The 20818-nt window shown below is 46.1% G+C and overlaps 1 long non-coding RNA gene across 1 annotated transcript in view; it reads left to right on the top strand.

Moving 5' to 3' along the window:
* Positions 1–200: 200 nt before the first annotated feature.
* Positions 201–20818, top strand: part of LOC146855199 (uncharacterized) — a 159531-nt gene continuing 138913 nt past the window's right edge. The window contains exon 1 of the long non-coding RNA XR_014980801.1: positions 201–465. This is a non-coding gene — a long non-coding RNA (uncharacterized LOC146855199). The remainder of the gene's footprint in view (positions 466–20818) is intronic.

Genomic DNA, 20818 nt, shown 5'->3' on the forward strand with positions numbered 1-20818 from the left:
TGAAATCGGTTTTCTCCCGCCGGAATCTGGAGGTTTTGTATGTGTTAGTGTGTGCTTGCTTTGTGCTCTTCTGTAATTGGGCCGCAATGCGTGGGGGGCCCCCAGTCCTATACCGCGGCCCCCATTACAGCTGCCAAGCCTTCTGGCACTTCTTCCTTTGACAATGCTTGTTTGACTAAAGCGAAATCCCATTTTTTTAGGAACCGAGCTGCGCCGCAAGCGGAACACCTGGCCCTCTTAAGACTGAGGCGGAAGCGAGGGAACGTCAGAAATACGTAGAGCGCGGGAAGCATGGCGGAGACTAGGTGGCAGTTGGCGTGTGTGCTATTACTGGAGCTTTTCGTCCGTTGTCTTCCTCAAGACGTGCCTTCTATTTACGACGACAAATTTCAGAAAAAGCTCATCGACGAACATAACACATTTCGAGCTAATGTGAATCCACCAGCAAGCAATATGAAGTTCATGGTGAGTGTAGGTTTATACGTGTTCGTGATATTAAATAGGCCGAGAGAGAGCAGATATACAAAGCTCCCAACCAGTAAGGTTGCAGTTGATTGCTCTTTGACTTTACAATGATGGTTTTTGGTCCCTAAAATGTCGATGCTTTTTAACTTGTATTCACAGTGCAAGTCAAGTGGTAAAATGTTTTTCTTTTTTCTGATGCAAAGGATTCCGACTTGATATGATTGTGTATATATATGTTGTTAACTCAACCTGTAATCTTAGTAAGTGGACCGATACATTAATTATCTGTTGTGAAAAACGCGCATTTAATACCAGCCAGGAAGGACTCAACTGTGAATGTTTCCTAACTCAAATAGCACCGTAAATAAAGTATATAGAAAGGCATGGACGGGTCTGAGGATTCCAATCATTTACCCTAATAGAACATTTGTACTGCTAGGACCGTTTTGGAATCATAGGAATCTTTAAAGGAGAAAAGGGACAGGAGCAATGTGACCGGGGTAAAGTGGTGTTTTTGTGACTGCTGAGTGAAAAATTAAAAATTGTTTGAATATTTGATGGATTGTGCTGATGTTCATCTACTTTTGCATTGAGCGAGATTTGTAATTTCAATATTTGTGTGACTAAAGTTAGTGTTTAAACATGCTATAACTTTTCACTGTATGAACTGTAAATAAGTCAACATTCATAAAGCAGTTCCAACAATAATACATAAAAGCTAAGGTGGGATACAGAAAAGTCTGCAGATAATTCTAATGTCCCATCACAACAGTTCTGGTCGTATTCTGCGAGGTATCTACAGTTTGTGCACACTTCAACCCCTTGAAGCGGTTACAAATCTTTGTTTTTTTAGAGTAGAGAGCTCACAAACATTGCCTGAATTGAGGCCAAGTGTCTCACAATTCCTGCCATCTGCCTCAAGGATCATCTACCTTCGCAAAGGAGTTGAACAGTGTCGCTCTTGGTGTATCTTAACTTATTCACCATGAAGGTGAGTCCTGCAAGTCTAATGTGGCAATCCGAACGGTAGTGCTGCATATTTCCACGCTTGGTTCTAAAATATAAATTGTAAGAAACAGCTGAGTGTCTTGAACGATGTTACCATCCGGTATGGATACTTCATATGAAATCTAGTTAGCCGTCTCTCTCACTTATAAGGTCACCAAAAGACTGTGTTCCTTCTATCTTTAAATGCTCTAACTCCACACAGCCATTGACTTTCGTCAGGTATATCACAGGACACACTCCTTTTCTTTTTTTCCTGTATTAAAAACAAGTAAAAAGCCTGCTTGGTGAATTGTGAGCTGTGCAATCAGCCCTTTGTGTTCTATGCCCCTTGCCTCCTACCATTCAAACCTTAGTTCCTCCTCAAAGAAATGAATTGGTTTTGGCCAAACATGTTGTTGTGGGGGGAGGAGGGGGGGGGGGGAGTTCATAGAAATGATTTCCGAAGCCGTGCACCTTATGCAGACATCTTATAATAGTTATGACCAATTGTGTAGCCTCCCTCCTAGCCTTAATAGGTAAGAAGGGAGATTTCTTGTCTGTGAAGATTCTAAAATCCTAGGAGTTCCTCTGAAGTTCCTGCCTATTTTTTTTCAGCCACTATTAGGACGAATGTTTGGTAGCTATGTTGTGCTTTCCGATATCTACTGTTGTGACAGTTCCCCCAGTATCTTCGAGGATTCTGTTATTGTGCCTGGCCAATTAGGCTTTGTAGGAAAGTAGGATCTGCTTTCACAGTTACCTCCACTTTTTGCTGAGATCCGTATGTTTTTTTGAGTAGTCTGACTGAGATACTGCTAATCAAGACCTTAGTGTGAGAAAGTGGCTCTGTATATACTGTTCCCAAATAGGTACAGTGTGTACAGAGTCCACAGTCCCCAGAGGTTTGGCAGAGGTTAAACTTAGATATAACCTAACTCTCTAAAGTGGTAGCTTGGTTGAGCAGTAAGGCAGGATCAGAGGACAGTGTAAAGCATTTGTTGTAAACACTCAGTCAGCAAATGGTCTCACACACTCAAGAACTGAACCCTAGGCCAATGGTTTATATAAAAAATATGGTTGTTTTATTTTAGAACCAACAATAGGTATTACAATATAATTTCTCAGAATGAGATGCTTTAGTTAAATACTTTTGCAATATGCAATTGACTTTTGTAGGTAATAGTTACAGGTTGTTGCAATAGGCAACACATTTTCAAACAAAATAATACATTGAGCTCAATGGGAGTTTTACGTTTTAAGGGACATTTCTTAAAGCCTCAAGCCGCAAATAGACGCAACCTACCGGAGTCTCCTGGGTCGTGTGCAGGCCACTCTTGACGGGGTGAAGACGCTGATTGTTTCTCCCGCCGCCGGACAACGCTATCGGCCGCAGTGGGGGGGGAACTACAACGCCCGTGAGCCCCTGCGATACAGCCCACTTCCGCCTACCAGCACGCCCCGAGGCGCTTCAAAAGCACCGGCTCCCTCCGCGTCGCGGGACGCGCGAGGGCGGGCGGCGCCGGGCTGAGCCCGGGCAGAGGGCGGGCCGTCTGTGGCCGTCCGGGGACGGTGGAGGACGGGACTGGCCACCCCCTTTTCATTTTCGTTTGCATGAGGATGTGACACTGATAAGGCAACGCCTAGTAAGGTACTATGGTGATTAAGATCCTATCTGCTGACCCCTTTAAGGGCTGATGTATACCTATACACTTATGGACAATTTGTAAAACGAGTTCATTGCTCGATAGTGTTTGGTTTCCTGTCATATTTGTATTATATCTTTTGTGTTCTAAATTTAAAAAAAAATGATTAATCGGGGCAAGAAAGTTAAAACTAAAACCCCAGCCACACGGTCATACACTAAGCTGCTGACCACAGACTCTCAACCTCTACCTACCTTGACCGCCATTGACAAAATGCTGCAACAGACCATCGGCGTTGTGGCAAATGCCATTGAGAACACAGAGAGACGGCTATCTATTACACCATCACTATGTATGCCAACTCAGGAAAGAGACACTTCAATTACCATGACTGATGCGTTGGAGGTTAGCTCCTATATGGCCTCATCTTATGTAGATCTGCCGTGTAGTCAGTTGCCTGCAGAAACTCCTATAGACCCCCAAGATCGCTCCATTACTTTGATCCCTCCTTTTCCAGAGAAAAGGCTAGATGCATGTAAGCCTTGCCCTCGGAATAAGAGAACAAATATCCCAAACAAACCGAGTAAAAATAAGCCTACAAATCATGACTTGGTGACCCCATCTAGTAACTTAGCAGATTCTACGTCAGGAATACCATGCTGGGTCGCTAATATGGTTTCGGACCTACAAGCATCCTTGGAACGGACAATTGTTACTCAACTCAAGCCTCTGGTATCAAAACTGGACAAACTCATTTCCATTATGAATACTAGGGGGGGAGGGACAACTGAGTCAGCCAAACTACGAAGAACCCCTGCACCCCTTGCTACTGAAGCTTTACCATATAATGCCCCTTGTAACATAACAGCTGGAAATAATAGTCCCTCAGCACAGATTACCAACGTAGGAGTAACGTTAGGTACTCAAAAACCCACATCTGCTCCACCGCAAGCTTTACTTAGTACTGGCTTCCAGAAACAGAGCAGCCAAACTGCAGGAAATCTGGCAAGTGCCGTAGATAAAGTTCCAACTAAGACAAAAGAAGGTGGAAAGGGGGATAAAATTAATTCATTTATGAAAAGCAACGTAACATTAAGAACTACTCCCCAACAGTTGCCAACAATTAATCTACCCCCTGAAGCCCAACCATATGTCGTTGCACTTGTAGGAGTACCACCCCTAAGTGAGGGGAAAAGAGAAAGGGAGGATGAGTTAAAAAACAAGTGCATTCAGTGGCTCACGGTAAATAGACCCTTGCCAGCGAATGCTTTAGGCGAAATTCTGCTGGCCAGAAGAGTGGGTTGGATTGGGAGGGATCCAAAGACAGTAGCTGGTGATGTAATAATTTTGAATTTCAGGGATGCCTCTGTTGTAGAGTATATTTGCAATACTCCTCCCCATAGGCAAAACACTCAAATATGCCCACTGCATCTCTCATATTTTTATCCTACCCCTAGTTTGGAATCATACCGCCCCAGAGCCAGGTTTGATAACAGGGGGTGCCACCTTCCATTCCATAACCCGGAAAACGGGGGGACATTTAGGGAAGGTTGGTCTACCCATGCCCCCCTCTTTCCGCTACAACCGCATTGGAACAGGTTTAGCGTATTGGAAGAAGTGGACTGACTCAGATTAGGTGGAAATCAAATTCCACAAGTCACCAATGAAGCTTCTAGTCGGGTAGGGACAATAGAGGGAAATGTATTATCATCAACCCCTAGGGAGGACTTAAAAACTGATCAGATACCTGTGGAAAGGACTAGCATTAGAGGGAGCACGGCAATTGAGGGCTCTGAAAATTTGGTGGAAGGTTGCCTAAAACTGGTCTCATGGAACATAGCCGGCCTAAAAAACAAATTACATACTCCGGAGTGGGCCGCATTTATGGCAAAATATGATATCTGCCTAATGCAAGAGACCTGGGCACTGGAAAAGAGTTCCAGCCCGACTTTTGCTACTTTTGATATTTTGGCAGTGTCCACAGGTAAAGGCCGCCCATCTGGTGGATTATCAATATGGATAGGCACACATTTGGGAATCCAGGCAACACAAATTCCAACAAAATCCCTGGATGTCCAGTGTGTCTTATTAAAACCTCCAAATAACACACCAGTAGCATTAATAAATGTTTACTCGAGACCAACTAGAAATGGCCAAGAATCAGACACAATTAAAGATTTGGGCTCTTTTATTTTGGGGCTAGACCCCTCTACTGCTATAATTCTTGGTGGGGACTTTAACTGCCAATTCGAACCGCTGGGAAGTGTCGAGCTGGGCGAACAGGATGAAGTAGATGTGCTATGGCACATGCCGGATCCTAATATCGTCCCAGTTAGAGCATGGACACCTTTGGTGCTACAAGTAAAATCCCTCTCCCTTGCAAAAACCCTGCGGGCGTGCAATGGGAGAGTGGACCCTGACCGCCCAGCAACAGAAACATTTAATCGGGCTAATAAAACATCCATCATTGATTATGTAATGGTAGAAGCCAAAAATTGGGATAAGTTGAAGGATTTTAGAATAGAAAAAAGACAGGACAGTGACCACAATGCCCTGGTCTTAACTTTTAATCCAGGGTCCTTTGGACTAACTAATCCTGAACCCAAATCAGTTATGGCAATGCCCCCCCTCGTATTAACCAATCATAGGAGGGTGAAATGGCCCCATTTGGCAGAGTCACCTTTACAGCTTGCAAAAATTTACCAAATTGTAATACCCTTTATAGCCCAGATGGGTGATCCAACTGGACAACTGCAGGCAGTGGAAATACACAAACAACTAGTTTCGGTTTTGGGGGATGTTTTTAATCCTGTAGGCAGAACCAAGAGGTGTGTGCTGAAAACCCACCCCTGGTTTAATGATGCCTGCAGGAAATTAAAAAAGGAGCTTCTTGCAGCAATTAAATCAAAAAATAAAGTGAATATCAGGGCTACTAGGCAGATGTATAAGAAGGAACTGTCTAGGGGCAAGATAGAATGGGAAGAAGATAGGTGGAAAAAATTGAGGGATGCCCTAGTGTCAAAGGATGCTAAACTATTTTGGGCATTGGTAAACTCTGCCACTAGAGATAGTGGGGAATCGTTTTTACCAAATATTGCCTCCTCAGTGTGGGAGGCACATTTCGCCGCACTTTACACTTCTCCTTTGGTTGTTATACCTGAACATTTGAATAGGACTACGACATTACAACCAGATGATCTGCTCTGTACTCCCCCGGCCCTAGACCTCTCGCACGAGTATCGACTGCGGGGGGCCTCGGACTGCGGAGACCAGACGGGTCATTTGGATGCTGGGGTGAGGCTGGCCTCTGGAAGTGTCGAGAGTATCTCAGTTAAGGAAGTTGAATCTGCAATTGCTAGGCAGCTTCCTAATAAAGCACCAGGCCTTGATAAGGTACCAGGTGATCTCTTCCGGTCCCAACCCAAAATTTGGGCACCGTACCTAGCCGTATTGTTCAATGCGGTTTTGTTGGGAGCTAAACTGCCGGACACCTGGGCAGGGGCCGAGATTGTTCCCATTTTTAAAAAGGGTTGTCCCTTAGTCCCCTCAAATTATAGGCCGATAAGTCTTTTAGATACTACTCAGAAACTCATGGGCCGGATCCTTCTGGATAGAATACTCAGGTGGGCGGATGAGAATGAAATAATAACTACCCTCCAGGCTGGTTTTAGATCTGGGATTTCAACCCTGGACCAGCTCTTTAGGCTACAGGTCCTTTATTGGAAGACTGTAAGTATTGAGGGTGGTAGCCCCTACTTGGTCTTCGTAGATTTACGGGCCGCCTTTGATCTTGTGCCCAGGGAAAATCTATGGAGGGTCTTGAAAGAACTAGACCTTCCGCCCTACCTATTAGACGTCCTGAAGCGCTTCCACGAAGGGAATTATGCCCAGGTTAGATGTGGGAAGAATGGGGAACTATCGGATCGCTTCCCTGTAACTAGAGGAGTGCGCCAGGGCTGCGCCCTGCCCCTACGCTCTTTAGCCTCTATATAAATGGCCTGGTGGGTGAGCTAGATACTGTTAGGGATAGTGATGCCCCTCGGCTGCCGTCCGGAAGGGTGCCTGCTTTGATGTTCGCAGACGACACCCTACTGTTGTCTCGAACGTCTACAGGCATCCAGAGGGTACTGGACGGTTTTGTATCATTCTGCGCTTCGCGGGGACTTGAGATCAACCTAGAAAAGACGAAGTTTATGATCTTCGGTCCCCCGAAGCGCACCCGTCCCAGCCCAGTTTTAAATGGTATCCCACTTGAAAGGGTTAGAACTTTTGTATATCTGGGTGTTACCCTGACTGAAGATTTCGGTTGAGGTCCCCAGGTAACCAAATCTGCCCTGAGGCTTACACAGATAGTGGGAGGTATTAGTAAGTTTCAGAGGAAAACCCAATTTAAACCAGTCTCGCCAGCCCTTGAAATCTATGGTGCCCAAGCTGACCTGCCGCAATGTATGGCGCAGAACTCTGGGGTCATACGTATATATTTAGCCTCTCCAAGGTTGAGCACACATTTATTAGGAACTTGCTAGGGCTCCCCCAGAGCACTCCGCTTATTCCTTTGAGATTAGATCTAGGTCTAGAGCCTATCGATTCGACCCCTCCTGTATTGGAGAAGGCTGTGGACAGTACCTGAACTTGGTGACTATAGAGCAGAGTTCTCTGTAATTTGGGACCAGCTGAAGAGCAGAAATATACCCTGGTTATCCCACATTGAAGCTGTTGTACATCAAATAGGCCTCCCTCAATTATGGGAGACCCCAGAGGAAAGTTGCCCAGCGGTGCGGAGAACTGAGCTGCTGGCCCTACTTAGACAGCACAATCTAAGTTTGTTGCACCGCTCGCCAGCAATGGGTAGGTTGACCATAGAATTTCTGCAAATAAAATTTGTGCCTAGGAGGGAGGAGTTCTTAGATTTGATTCAACCCCCCATGGCAAAAAAGTTATATACACAATTAAGGCATGGTTGCCTATCGATTGGGGCGTTGATTTGCAAATGGGCTGGACGAGGAGATGGAATCTGCCCAGTTTGTAATGAAAGTAAAGAAGATATGATCCATGTTTTATTCTTCTGCCCTGCTTATAGTGCAATACGTAGATCTTGGTTGGCGCCATTGTGTAGAAATTTGGGCCTAAAACAATGTGCCCAAGCCTGTAGGATTTTAAGATATGAAACCTCACCCCCCATTGTGTTTTCTGTCTCTCGTTTTAGGTCTCGCGTGTGGCAGCGCATGCGCTGCATGCGCTGTCTCAGCGAGACTTAAAGTAATGTATATATTGGCTTCACCTCCGTGTAATTTCTCCTGCCCCTCGTGATTGGTTTAAGTTTAACATTGCTGTTGTTTTCTTGATTTCTGTTGGCTGTTGGCCCTATTGTCACTTCCGTGTAGTCCCGAGGCAGCGGCGCCTAACTACAGTTTTCTTCCGCTTCTGCTCGCACTTAATTGCCTGCAGTGTGCCATCTGGTTGGGGGAGGGGGTGCCAACTCTTCCTCGTTCCGGCCGCTTGTCTTTGCAGCCTACTGTTTCTTTGTATCAGAAGATACTTCACTTCCATTCAGCCTGCCTTAGATTCGTACCTCGTGGATGCGTGTTTCCTTTCACTTTGTCCTACCTTTTAACTTATATTGGGCAAACTGCAGGTTTGTTCTTTGCTTCCTGCCGCAATTACATATTTACTGCTGAAGCCACACAGGAGGCTGCTCAAAGGATTTACAGTGCAAAACCTCTCGTATTATTCAAAATAGCCAGCTATTTACATTGCAAATGCAAATTTTTATTTCATTTCAAAGTATGCCAGTATTAGCATAAACAAAGAAATTATTTTCACGAAGAAAAGGGTGCAGTACCACAGGCTGTCCCTAGGTGTCCCTGGTCCTGCACCCTTTCCTTCGTGAAAGACATTTCTTTGCGTACTGGTGGCATACTTTGAAATGGAAACCAGCTATTGACATTGCAAATGCTAATTTTTATTTCATTTCAAAGTATGCCAGGATTAGCATAAACAAAGAAATTATTTTCACGAAGAAAAGGGTGCCATACCACAGGCTGTCCCTAGGTGTCCCTGGTCCTGCACCCTTTCCTTAGCCAAAGAAATGTCATTGCGTACTGCTGGCATACTTTGAAATGGAAACCAGCTATTGACATTGCAAATGCTAATTTTTATTTCATTTCAAAGTATGCCAGTATTAGCATAAACAAAGAAATTATTTTCACGAAGAAAAGGGTGCCATACCACAGGCTGTCCCTAGGTGTCCCTGGTCCTGCACCCTTTCCTTAGCCAAACAAATGTCATTGCGTACTGCTGGCATACTTTGAAATGGAAACCAGCTATTGACATTGCAAATGCTAATTTTTATTTCATTTCAAAGTATGCCAGTATTAGCATAAACAAAGAAATTATTTTCACGAAGAAAAGGGTGCAGTACCACAGGCTGTCCCTAGGTGTCCCTGGTCCTGCACCCTTTCCTTCGTGAACGAAATTTCTTTGCGTACTGCTGGCATACTTTGAAATGGAAAACAACGAATTAGCATCTGCAACGCCAATCGCTCACATTTACACAATGCTTCATTTAGGATTCATCTCCACCGAGGGAGCATGTCTTTCTCTCCACTAATTAACCTCTGGAGTTCCATTATTTTACGATTATTTCCCGTTGTCTGCATGTTGGGATCTCTGATCACACAAGCCATCAATCTGCTCCCTATGTTTGCGGTTTCCTTTTCTTCCCTGGATTATCTAAACGTATTTGTTCATAACCGCTAATCCTAAAAAAAAAAAATAATAATACGCAAAGAAATTCCTTTCACGAAGAAATGGGCGCAGTACCACAGGCTGTTACTAGGTGTCGCTGGTCCTGCACCCTTCCTTCGTGAAAAAAATATCTTTGTGTATTATGCTACTGCTGGCATAATTTGAAACGGAAACAAGCATTTGCAATGCAAAAGGTCTCGCAATTACCCTAGTTTGAGCTATTGGCATTGTAAATCACAATGCCTTTTATTTATGTTTTGGATTTTGAAACATAAATGAAACACAATGCCATTTACAATACCAATAGCTTAAACTTGCATAAATGCGAGACCTATTGCATTGCAAATGCTTGTTTTATATGGTATGTGGCGGAGGAGGGCTGCCCTGACTAACTGTTCCTAATACTGACGAATTGAATTGTTTCTTATGTCTTCCTTGATAACTTCTTGTTTAATAACTTTTTAATCTAGGTGCTTAAATATTTATGTATTTTATCTTGTATGTATATATTTTACCTGTGCTTTTATGGTCTCTGACCGAAATAAAGTTATCAAAGTGAAGAGTTTTAAGTTATTTGCAATAGATTACTTTCAGGATTACTTTTCTAACTCCAGGACTGGATCCTAGATTCAGTCCTGGGACAGTTCTTGGAAACAAGTGAGTAAAGTCGACTTAGTTAATGTTGTGATTTTTAGGCAATATTTTGCTATTTTAAAAGTTGACACTTGGAAGAAATTTCATAGAAAAGCAGTCAATGATTCTCTATGGGAGAAAATTCAAGTTACGGGTATAGTATGTTCTCGTAACTTTTGTATTCCAGTACTGGGCTCCTAGGCTCAGTACTGGGACCTCTATCTAAAAAAGGTAAGTAATTACGTTTTTACAGTTGGTTCGTTTTTTAAAGAATATTTGTAGTTTTCAAAAATCGACACTTAAAAGATATGTCACAGAAAAACAGTCAATGATTTCCTATGGAAGAAAATTGGGTTAATGGTAAGTACCGTTGTGAGTACTTTTCAGGGTCAGTGCTGGGCACCAAGATCCAGCACTAGGATCTCTCCTAATAGCAGGTGAGTATTTTCGTTTTCATTACTCGGTTGATTTTAGGTGAATATTTTAAGTTTTAGAAACTCCACACTTAGAAGAAATTTCAGAAGAAACCAGTCAATGTTAAGAAAATTGGGTAATCGGATTTTGGGTAAGTACTCGACTGGCAGAGTTAAGGTTCTGGGCACAGACTCAGGGGTCTCCCAGGGTCAGGTTGGTACAGTTGTTATACCCTCAGCGGCACTGGGGCGGCCGGGTGCGGAGTGAGTTAGGCCCAATGTTATCCTAAGAGAGGCAGGGGGGCCTTGGTTGGTGGCTGCTGACTAGCAGGTCACGCGGCTGGGGGAGTTGGGCTCCTGGTCACTTGCTCGGGGCAAATTGGGAAGTAGGTAGGAGTAGAAGTTGCACTGCCAGGGCCACTAGGGCGGCTGGGTGCAGGGTGCTTTTGAGCCTTCGGGCGCTCAATGGATTTCAATGGGAAAGCTCCAGGACGAACAAAGGCTGGAAGCTCGGGGACGAAGATTCTTCAGGTGTCACCACCACTTCGAGAGGTAAGTTGGGTAGTTGGAGGATAGGTAGATACCCAGGAGTTGGGCACAGGCACCGGGTGCAGGGGTGTGTTCTGGTGTCGGGAAATCTTACCCTCTGTTGATCGCGGTTGGGGGGTCCCTGGTTCTGATGCTGCAGGCGTCGTCAGGAGCGTCGAGGTGAGTCCATGGGTGCCGGATTCGGGGTCACAGTCGCCGGGGGAACGTCCTCGGGGTCTTTGTCCACTCCGGCACAGGCCAGGCTTGGCGGGTGCAGAGTGTGCAGGGTTTGCGGTTCCGGGCTGATGCCAGGGGTTGGAAACTTGCTTTGAGCAGAGCAACTGCTCATGGGAGTCCCAGATGCTCAGAGTCACAAGGTAGCTAGGTCCTCCGGGGTTTGTGAGGTTGCTGGCCACCAGAGGTGCCAGGACTTAGCAGGAGCAGGTACGAGGGTCGACAGACCGGTAGGGCTGGGGCCAAAGCAGTTGGTGTCTTCCTCTTCTTAGCAGTTGCACGGCAGGTCTTCATTCTTCCTGCTCTTCTTTGCTTTTTCGGATTCTGCAATCTCAGGAAGGAAGGTTCAGGGTGCCCCTTAATACTATATTTAGGGGCATTACAGGTTGGTAAAGGGCAGGGACCAATGCCCTGGGGTGGGTACACCCCCTATCCTGCCACTCTCCTGTGGGAGGGGGGCAGTAGACTAGTCCTGATTGGGCAGCAGGGCTTCCCATCTTCAAGGTGGCGAGAGCCCGGAGATGTGCTTCACCCTGCCTCCCCTACCTGAGGGGTGGGTTTGGCAGAGGCTGGCACATCCCCTGTCCTTACTTGGGGTTTCCGGCCAGTCTTCCTGCCAGAGTGGGGGTCAGAACCAATGTGGGCTAGTTGCTGAGTACAGCAAGTGGCCTGGAGAAGCTCACAAGGGCGGCATGCCTTTGAAGCTTCCCCCTGCCCATCCTGGGGGAGGAGACCTAGCACCTCACCCAGGATGTGCATTGTTGCAGGCCCAGGAGAGCGGTGGCTCTCCACCCAGGGGTCCAGCGATGTCTGTTGTGTGGCAGCCTAGGCATCCTCTCAGACCATACGTGGATTGTAGGTTAGGTTTCAGGGGGCATCTCTAAGATGCCCTCTGTGGTGCTTTGTACATTGAATCCCACACTGGCATCAGTGTGGGTTTAATGTGCTGAGAAGTTTGGTACCAAACTTCTCAGTCTTCAGTGTTGCCATTATGGTGCTGTGGAATTCGTGTTTGACGAGCTCTCAGCACCATATACTCTTAAATGGCAGCACTGCACTTACAGTGCCCAGGAATGGACCTGGGTACTGTAGGGACACAGGGCTCATGCTCCTGTGCCCACACCCCTGGCATAGGACACCCAGCTAGAGGGGTGGCTGATGGATGCCAGGGCAGTGTAGGTTGTGGGCATGGCACACAGGGATGTGTGCCATGTCGACTCTTTGTTTTGTCTTGCACCCAGACACTCAGCCTGCAAGGGCAGTGTGTTTGTGTTAGGGTACAGGGCCTCTAAGGGTGTCACAATAAGTGCTGCAGCACTTAGAGGCCTTCTCTGGTCACAAGGACCTGGGCACCTAGGGTACCATTTACCAGGGGCTGACATGTGGCCAGGGTTTTCCAATTTGGGTTTTAGGTTTTAGGGAAGGAACATGGGCCCTGGGCACCTGATTGGCAGGAGTCCAGGGCACACTCAGTCAAAGTACATTCAGCAAAAAGTGGGAGCATACCATGCAAGAAAGATGGCACTTTCTCACTCTTAGTCACTGTGCTTTCTCCCTAAAGTTGTACCTCCACAATTTGCTACTGGTGTACCCCTATTAGTCCCTTGTATATGGTACTGAGGTACCCATGGCATAGGTACACCAGGGGTCTCCCATGGGCTGCAGCATATATTATGTTTATGGAATTTATAGCGGGCACAGCTACTCAAGATTGTCCCGGTGCAAACCTGGTGGTAGGAAGGCAGAAAGAAACTATTTAGATAAAGAAAAAAGTCTTGAGCCTTTCAGGGCTCGACAAAGCCACTCGCCCGCTTGCATATGCGAGGTAATATTAATGAGGACGAGCTATTTTTAGGTCCTACTTGCCCTTTCTGGCGAGTAGGAAAACAAACTAACTTTTATCCTCTGTCTTTAAAAACGGAGCAAATGTGACAAGTTAACAAGATTTAAAGGCATTTTTATTGCTCACAAAGCTAATGAGCAATAAAGATGCCTTTAAATCTTGTTAACTTGTCACATTTGCTCCGCTTACAGAGACGGAGGTCAAGTAGGGTGAAGTTAGGTCGAGGAGATTTTTGAAGGTACTAGACCTGCAGGACTAGTACCATTTTTCGGATTTTTCGAGCCCTAGCCTTTTTCCAGAAAAGCATGGGATCCTGAACGCTATGGAGGTCAAAGGGGAGAAGGTTTCAGGCAGAAGCTGCCCTGAAGGCGAGAGAGCTCCCTCCAACTCTCTGAAGGCGAAATCTCAGAACGTGTGCAAGAAGTAGCGTGGCTGAACGCAGCCACGTGGTTGGGACATAAAACGTGAAGCGATTTCTCAGGTAAGCAGGGCCATGTCCATAAAAGGCAGAATGTGCCAGGACAAGGGATTTAAACTTTACCCTTTCAATTACAGGTAGGAAATGTAGATTGTGCAAGTGTTGTCTCACGCTGGTCTTTATGGGAAAGTTTATGAGGGTTCTGGCGGCAGTATTCTGTACCAACTGTAGTTTATAAGATAGCTGGGTAGGCCTACGTACAAGGCGTTAGCGTAGTTGAGGCGTGTGTCGTGTTGTGCCATTGACCACGCATGGACTGGTAGGTGATCTTTGTTCTTTATTTCTTATTCTTCTGCCCCGTGTCCACACACGTCTTATCCCTTTCCCCATGTCCCCTCGAAGTCCCGCCCCACTCCATGACCGGAAGAGTGTCCGTTCTCTGTCCCCTCCCTTAGGTCGTCCGAGTGCAGGGTCCTAGTGCTCCTGACCCCAGGTCACTACATCTCCCCCTTTGTCACGAAAAGAATGCAGGGAGATGGTGATAGATCCCATTGTGTGTCCAGAAAGAACTAGTGATAGAGGTAGAGCAAAAGAGAGAGAGAGATAGAAAATGGAAAAGGGGAGAGGCATGCCCTCCTCCTCATCACTGCATTTCTTCAATCAGTCTTTTTCTCCTTTTCCCTTCTTGTAACTCCTCGTCTTGTCCTTCGCAGTTGTCCGTGCTTTTTCCTCCATTGTCTACTGCTTTGCTTTTCTCCTGGGCGCCGATGTTCTCTGCCGCAGTGTCCTTTCCTTTTTCATCAATTGTCTTCACTCTTTTGAAGTGAGAACTGTTCCGTGTTATTTGATAGGGGCCCAATTCCGCTGTAATCTTTGGCTCCTTGACTTCTGTTATTGTCATTTGGTCCTTTGAGAATGGGCTGTCAGACTTTCTCCGCTGCTGCTGATGCACCACTACTTGGTCTCCTTGCTTCAGGTGACCCGGAGTGGCATGTCGCCTGGCGTCCGCGTATGCTTTCATCTTCTCCTTGGCCTCATGGTCTCTGATAGCGATGCTGTTGTATTCCGGTGACTTCTTCGCTTCTAGCTGAGGTAGCCTTGTTTTGCTTGACCTCCCTATCACTAATTCAGCAGGCCATCGTCCTGTGGAGCTGTGGGGGGTGTTTCTGTAGTCCCGTAGCACTTGACAGAGCGCCTGTCCCATGGAAATCTGCGTTATCTTTTCTCGTTGTACTGCCTTCTTTATGTTGCCCATGAACCGTTCCACCATACCATTTACCTGTGGCCACAGAGGCGTTATCTTCCTGTGATGAATGCCTAGATACGCCATGAACTTTTTGAACTCCTCCCCTGAAAACGGAGGACTGTTGTCTGACTTTAGTGTCTCTGGTGATCCCCAGACTGCAAATCCGTCGTCCAATATTGGTAGCGTCGCAGTTGCTGATGTGGAGATGTGGCCTATGATGGGAAACCTCGAATATTCATCTATGATCACGAGCAGATAGTTGCCTGTGTCTAGCGGCTCATAGAAGTCTGCCGCTAATGTTGTCCATACCGCTTTTGGAAGTTCTGACATTTGTAGTGGTTCTGGTCTTGCTTGTTTGCCTGTTTGACAGATGTAGCAGCTCAGGATGGTGTCTTCCACCATTCTGTCTAGGCCAGGGAACCACACCTTTTCCCGCAGCATCTTCTTTGTTGCAACCATGCCTCTGTGTGACTCATGTGCTAGGCTAACAGTCCGTCAACGCAGCCCTTTTGGTATCACTATCCGTGTTCCTCGCATCAGTATGCCATTCTCAGTCTCTGATAGTTCATCTTGTATCTTATTGAACGCTATCATTTCCTCCTTGTTGACTCCGTCTCCCATTGTGCAGTTGTTGTTGATGTGTCTCCATCTCTGCTGTCTTGTTACTTTCGCTGCTTGCATCGTGTTGTCCTTTGTTGTCTCTTGCTCCAGTTCCGCCAGTGTTATTTGTGCTGGTGTGTTCTGTCTTAGTACGAAGTTAAGGTATTCTTCTGTCTTCTAGGTCTTTTCTGGTACCAGTGGTAAGGGGTGCCGAGACATGTAGTCAGCCGGATTGTGCTCTTTGCCTGGCTTGTGCACAATTTTGAAGTCGTAGTCCATCAGTCTTATGCCCCAGCGTTCAATGTGGAGTGACATCTTTGCATTTGGATTGCCATATATTGTCACCAGGAACTGATGATCAGTTACGATGGTGAACGGTTTGCCATAAATGAACATGTGATAGTGCTCGCACGCCATACTACCGCTAAGCTCTCCTTTTCAGGTTGGGAGTATGCTCTTTCAACGTCAGACAGACGTTTGCTTGCGTATGCAACAATTTTTCTTGGGGAGTCTTTGCCTGGCAGGTGCTGTGCTATGATTGGCCCTAGTCCGACCGGGCTGGCGTCTACGGTCAGCTCGGTGCATAGCAATGGATCAAAGTATGCGAGGTGATATACGGCCATCACTGCTTGTCTGATGGCTTCAAATGCCCAGCTGCACTCTTGTGACCAGCTGAACTTCTGACCCTGTTTAGTTAAGTCCCGCAGTGGTGTGCTCACCGTGGCGAAGTCCTTTATGTAGCGGGCGCAGTAGCTGGCAAGATCAAGGAATGACCTCACTTCTGCAACATCTATTGGAGAATTCGCCTTCTGAAGTGTCTCGACCTTGCTGAGGTCTGGGCTCATTCCCTTCTTGGAGAAGATGTGTCCAAAGAACACCAGTTCACTCCTTCCTAGCTCGCATTTGTCGGCGTTCAGTGTTAGACCTTCTTGCTCCAGCTGTCTGCATACCTCATGCAGGGCACTGTCATGCGCTTCATCAGATCGACCAAATACCAGGATATCATCGCTGTAGTTTTCACCGGCCTTATCACTTGTCTTATTGTTTCCTGATATATCTCCGCGGCAGATGAGATGCCAAAACTCAAAAGCTTGTGGCGGAAGAGGCCCATGTGCGTGAAGAACTTGGTAATGTACCTTGACTGCTCGTCGAGCTCCAGTTGGTGGTACCCTTTGCACATGTCCAACTTCGAGAATCGGCATGCTCCAGTGAGACAGCTTATCATGTCATTCAGGTGTGGCCCACGGTGTTGTTCTCTCTCAATGGCTGTGTTCGGTATCCGCATGTCCACGCATATGTGGATCTTTGACGTGTTCTATTTCGGAACTGCCACTATTGGAGACACCCAGGGTGTCGGTCCTTCCGCGGGCTCAATGATGTCTTGTGCCAAAAGACTCTGTATCTCTTCTTCGACCTGAGGCTGCAGATGTATAGGCACTCGTCGGTGATGCTGCGCCACCAGTTTGACTGCCTCGTTAATGTGTAATGTTATTTGTTTCCCTTTTAGTTTCCCTAGGCCTTGTAGTATGGCTGGATACTCTTGTAGAATGTTCAGTTTCTCTGACATGTGGTATCTCATTGCCAGTAGGCCCATTATCTGCCCCGTGACATTGCTCAGCAGGCATGGTGCTGGGATGTCTCCCTCTAGCACATGTATCTCTTCTCTGCAAGACCTGTCCTAGCACGTCAGTTTTTCCGTAAATTTGCCCAGTTTTTCCACCAGCTTCTTCGATCCCCAGGTGAACACGTCGACGGTAGATGGTGACAGTGGCGGTCTTATCTTCATCTTCTCGTACTCCGACGTGCACATGATGTTGCACGTGGCCCCACTATCAAGCACAAAACGTGTACTATGGCTTCCTACCTCAATCTCCACTGTCGCAGATTTTTTTATCTGATGCTTCTCCATACAGTTAATGTTCTCTGCCCTGTGTTCTTCAGTTGGTGCATCTGACATCACTTACAGTCGTTCCGCTTTTTCAGATGTGACTGTTCCATCAGATTCTTTTGATGAGCTGCGATTTGCCGTCTCCATGTGCCTGGCATACCTGCTCGTTGCTGCTCTTGTTCTTTACGGTCTTCCTTGGTCACTTTTGAACTGTCTGCTCATGCAAGCGCTCGAAAAATGATTGTCCCTGTTACACTTCCTGCACTTCTGGCCCATTGCCAGGCATGCACCGACGTGTGGGAAGTCAAGGGCGCACCGGTAGCAAGTTTTTTCCTGTCTTTCTCGTTGGCGGTGTGCTGTCTTTCTTTTTGTTGCTTCCCATTACGCGGTTTGCTTGTTCAGCCCTTCTGTCTTGGCCTAGCTCCATCTCTTTGGCATGTGCCGTTAATCTTGCTTCTGCTCGAGCCAGTGCCAGTATCTTCTCCAGCGTTGTTGGTTCCTTTAGGATGCGCGCGCAGAACTCCACGGACTGGCAACCTTCAATGATGCGCAGTCGTATCGCTTGTTCATTGTCGAACTTTTCGAACTCGCAATACGTTATTAGCTTACGCAGCCTTATCGCAATATCGTCAAGGGACTCCTCCGTTCGTTGACACGCGGTGTTGAATGTGTACCTCTCGAAGTTGATGTTTATTTGCGGGTCGAACTTCTCCGTGAGGCACTGTATCAGTCCGTTGTACGTCGCCGTTTTATCGCTGGGGAATGTGGCGAGCAGATCTTCCACTTCATCACCTACGAGATTTAAGAAGAGGTCAACGTGTTTCACCTCTATGACATCTCTGGTGAGCATGTATCGTTAGAATTTCGAATCCAGCATTCCCACCTGATGCCTGTCTGTGGTTCTGATAGGCTGAATGGTAGTGGTCTGCGAAATATTGCCTGTGCGCCGTTTTTGTCACTTTCGATGCTCATCTTCCTTGTATCTTTGTTCTTTTCTGTCTTCTTTTGTTATTTCTCTCCTCTTATTTCCTTTTTCTGTTGTAAAGTCCCTATAGACCTCTATTTTGCCCTTTTCCTATTGCTTTTAGTTGATGCCTGACTCTAAAATGGCCTCCTGGCCTTCTCCAGCCTCTTATTGGCTGTCCCGCCTGACTTTAAGATGGCCCCCGAGACCTCAGTGGGTGGGATTTGCTATATATTGAATTGCCTGACTTAGAAATGGCCGCCGGGCCATCCTCAGCTCTTCATTGGCTGTCCCGCCTGACTCTAAGATGGCCACCGGGGTCTCGCGAGATTTCGGGTCAAATCTTAACACGGGAGGCTCGGACTCTCATTTAGTCAGCGGGCAGGTTCTCCACGATCGGGTGCCTTTATTGCTATTTCTCTCACCTTGCTTTCTTGGATGCGGCCGGGGTGGGCTCCAGATGTCGCTGTAGACGCTGAACACGGACCAGGGTGGGCTCCTGGCTCCGTTTCCTTTTGAGATCGGGTGGCTCTCGATTTCGCGTCCTTTTCCTTTGGGGACCGACGGACCAGGGAACTCCAATTTCCAGGAGATCGTCAAGGAGCACGGAGTGTGGCACAGTGCTGAAAGCCGCTGATAAGTCAAACAGAATCAGGGCTGCTCTACCTCCTGAGTCCAAAGTTTCCCGAATTGCTTCAGCAACTTCAACCAGACCTGTCTCAGTGCTGTACGTGGCTCTGAAGCCAGATTGAGCCAGGTGAATCAGGCCATGGAGTTCGGCATAGTTTGACAGTTGCTTATTAACCAATTTTTCACAAACTTTCGCCGCAGCAGGACGGAGGGGAATAGTGTAGGAAAGTGTCTCTGTATATACTGTTCACAAATAGGTACAGTGTGTACAAAGTCCACAGCCCCCAGAGGTTTGGCAGAGGCTAAAGTTAGATATAACCTTACTCTCTAAAGTGGTAGCTTGGTCGAGCAGTAAGGCAGTATCAGAGGACAGTGTAAAGCATTTGTTATACACACTCAGTCAGCAAATGGTCTCACACACTCAAGAACTAAGCTGTAGGCCAATGGTTTGTATAAGAAAATATATGGTTGTTTTATTTTAGAACCAACAATAGGTATCAAAATATAATTTCTCAGAATGAGATGCTTTAGTTAAATACTTTGCAAAAGGCAATTGACTTGGAATGCAATAGTTAGTTTGTTGCAATAGGCAACACAATTTCAAACACAATAATACATTGAGCTCAATGGGAATTTTAAGTTATATGCAATTGATTACTTTCAGGATTACTTTTCTAACTCCAGGACTGGATCCTAGATTTAGTCCCGGGACAGTTCTTGAAAACAAGTGAGTAAATACGTTTTAGTTACTGTTGTGATTTTCAAGCAATATTTTGCTATTTTAAAAGTTGACACTTAGAAACTTTATCTAATCAAATTACCAATGTTATCCTATGGGAGGAAATTCACTTAGCAGGTAAGTGGGGTTATGGTTGCTTTTTCTAGGTCAGTGTTGGATCCTGGATCCAGCACGAGTGTACCACCTGTAAGCAGTTGAGAAACTGCGTCTAAGTTATACAGGCGATTTTTAACTAATATTTATAAGTTTGCGAAATCGACACTTAGAAGAAATTTCGCAGAAAAACAGTCAATGGTTTCCTACGGAAGAAAATTCAAGTTACGGGTAAAATACGTTCTCGTTACTTTTGTAATCCAGTGCTGGGCTCCTAGGCTCAGTATTGGGACATCTATCTAAAACAGGTAAGTAATTCCGTTTTAACAGTTGGTACAATTTTTAAAGAATATTTGTAGTTTGCAAAAATCGACACTTAGAAGAAATTTTACAGAAAAACAGTCAATAGATTCCTATGGAAGAAAATTGAGTTAGTGGTAAGTACGGTTGTAAGTACTTTTCAGGGTCAGTGCTGCACACCAAGATCCAGCACTGGGATCTCTCCTAATAGCAGGTGAGTATTTCCGTTTTCGTTACTCGGTTGATTTTAGGTGAATATTTTAAAGTTTAGAAACTCCACACTTAGAAAATATTTCAAGAGAAACCAGTCAATGTTACCCTATGGAAGAAAAGTGAGTTATCGGCTTTTGGGTAAGTACTCGACTGGCAGAGTTAAGGTTCTGCGCATAGACTATGGGGTCTCCCAGGGTCAGGTAAGTACAGTTGTTACACCCTCGGCGTCACAGG

The sequence above is a fragment of the Triturus cristatus genome, chromosome 4_1, assembly GCF_964204655.1.
Source record: "Triturus cristatus chromosome 4_1, aTriCri1.1, whole genome shotgun sequence".
Lineage (NCBI taxonomy): Eukaryota > Metazoa > Chordata > Amphibia > Caudata > Salamandridae > Triturus > Triturus cristatus.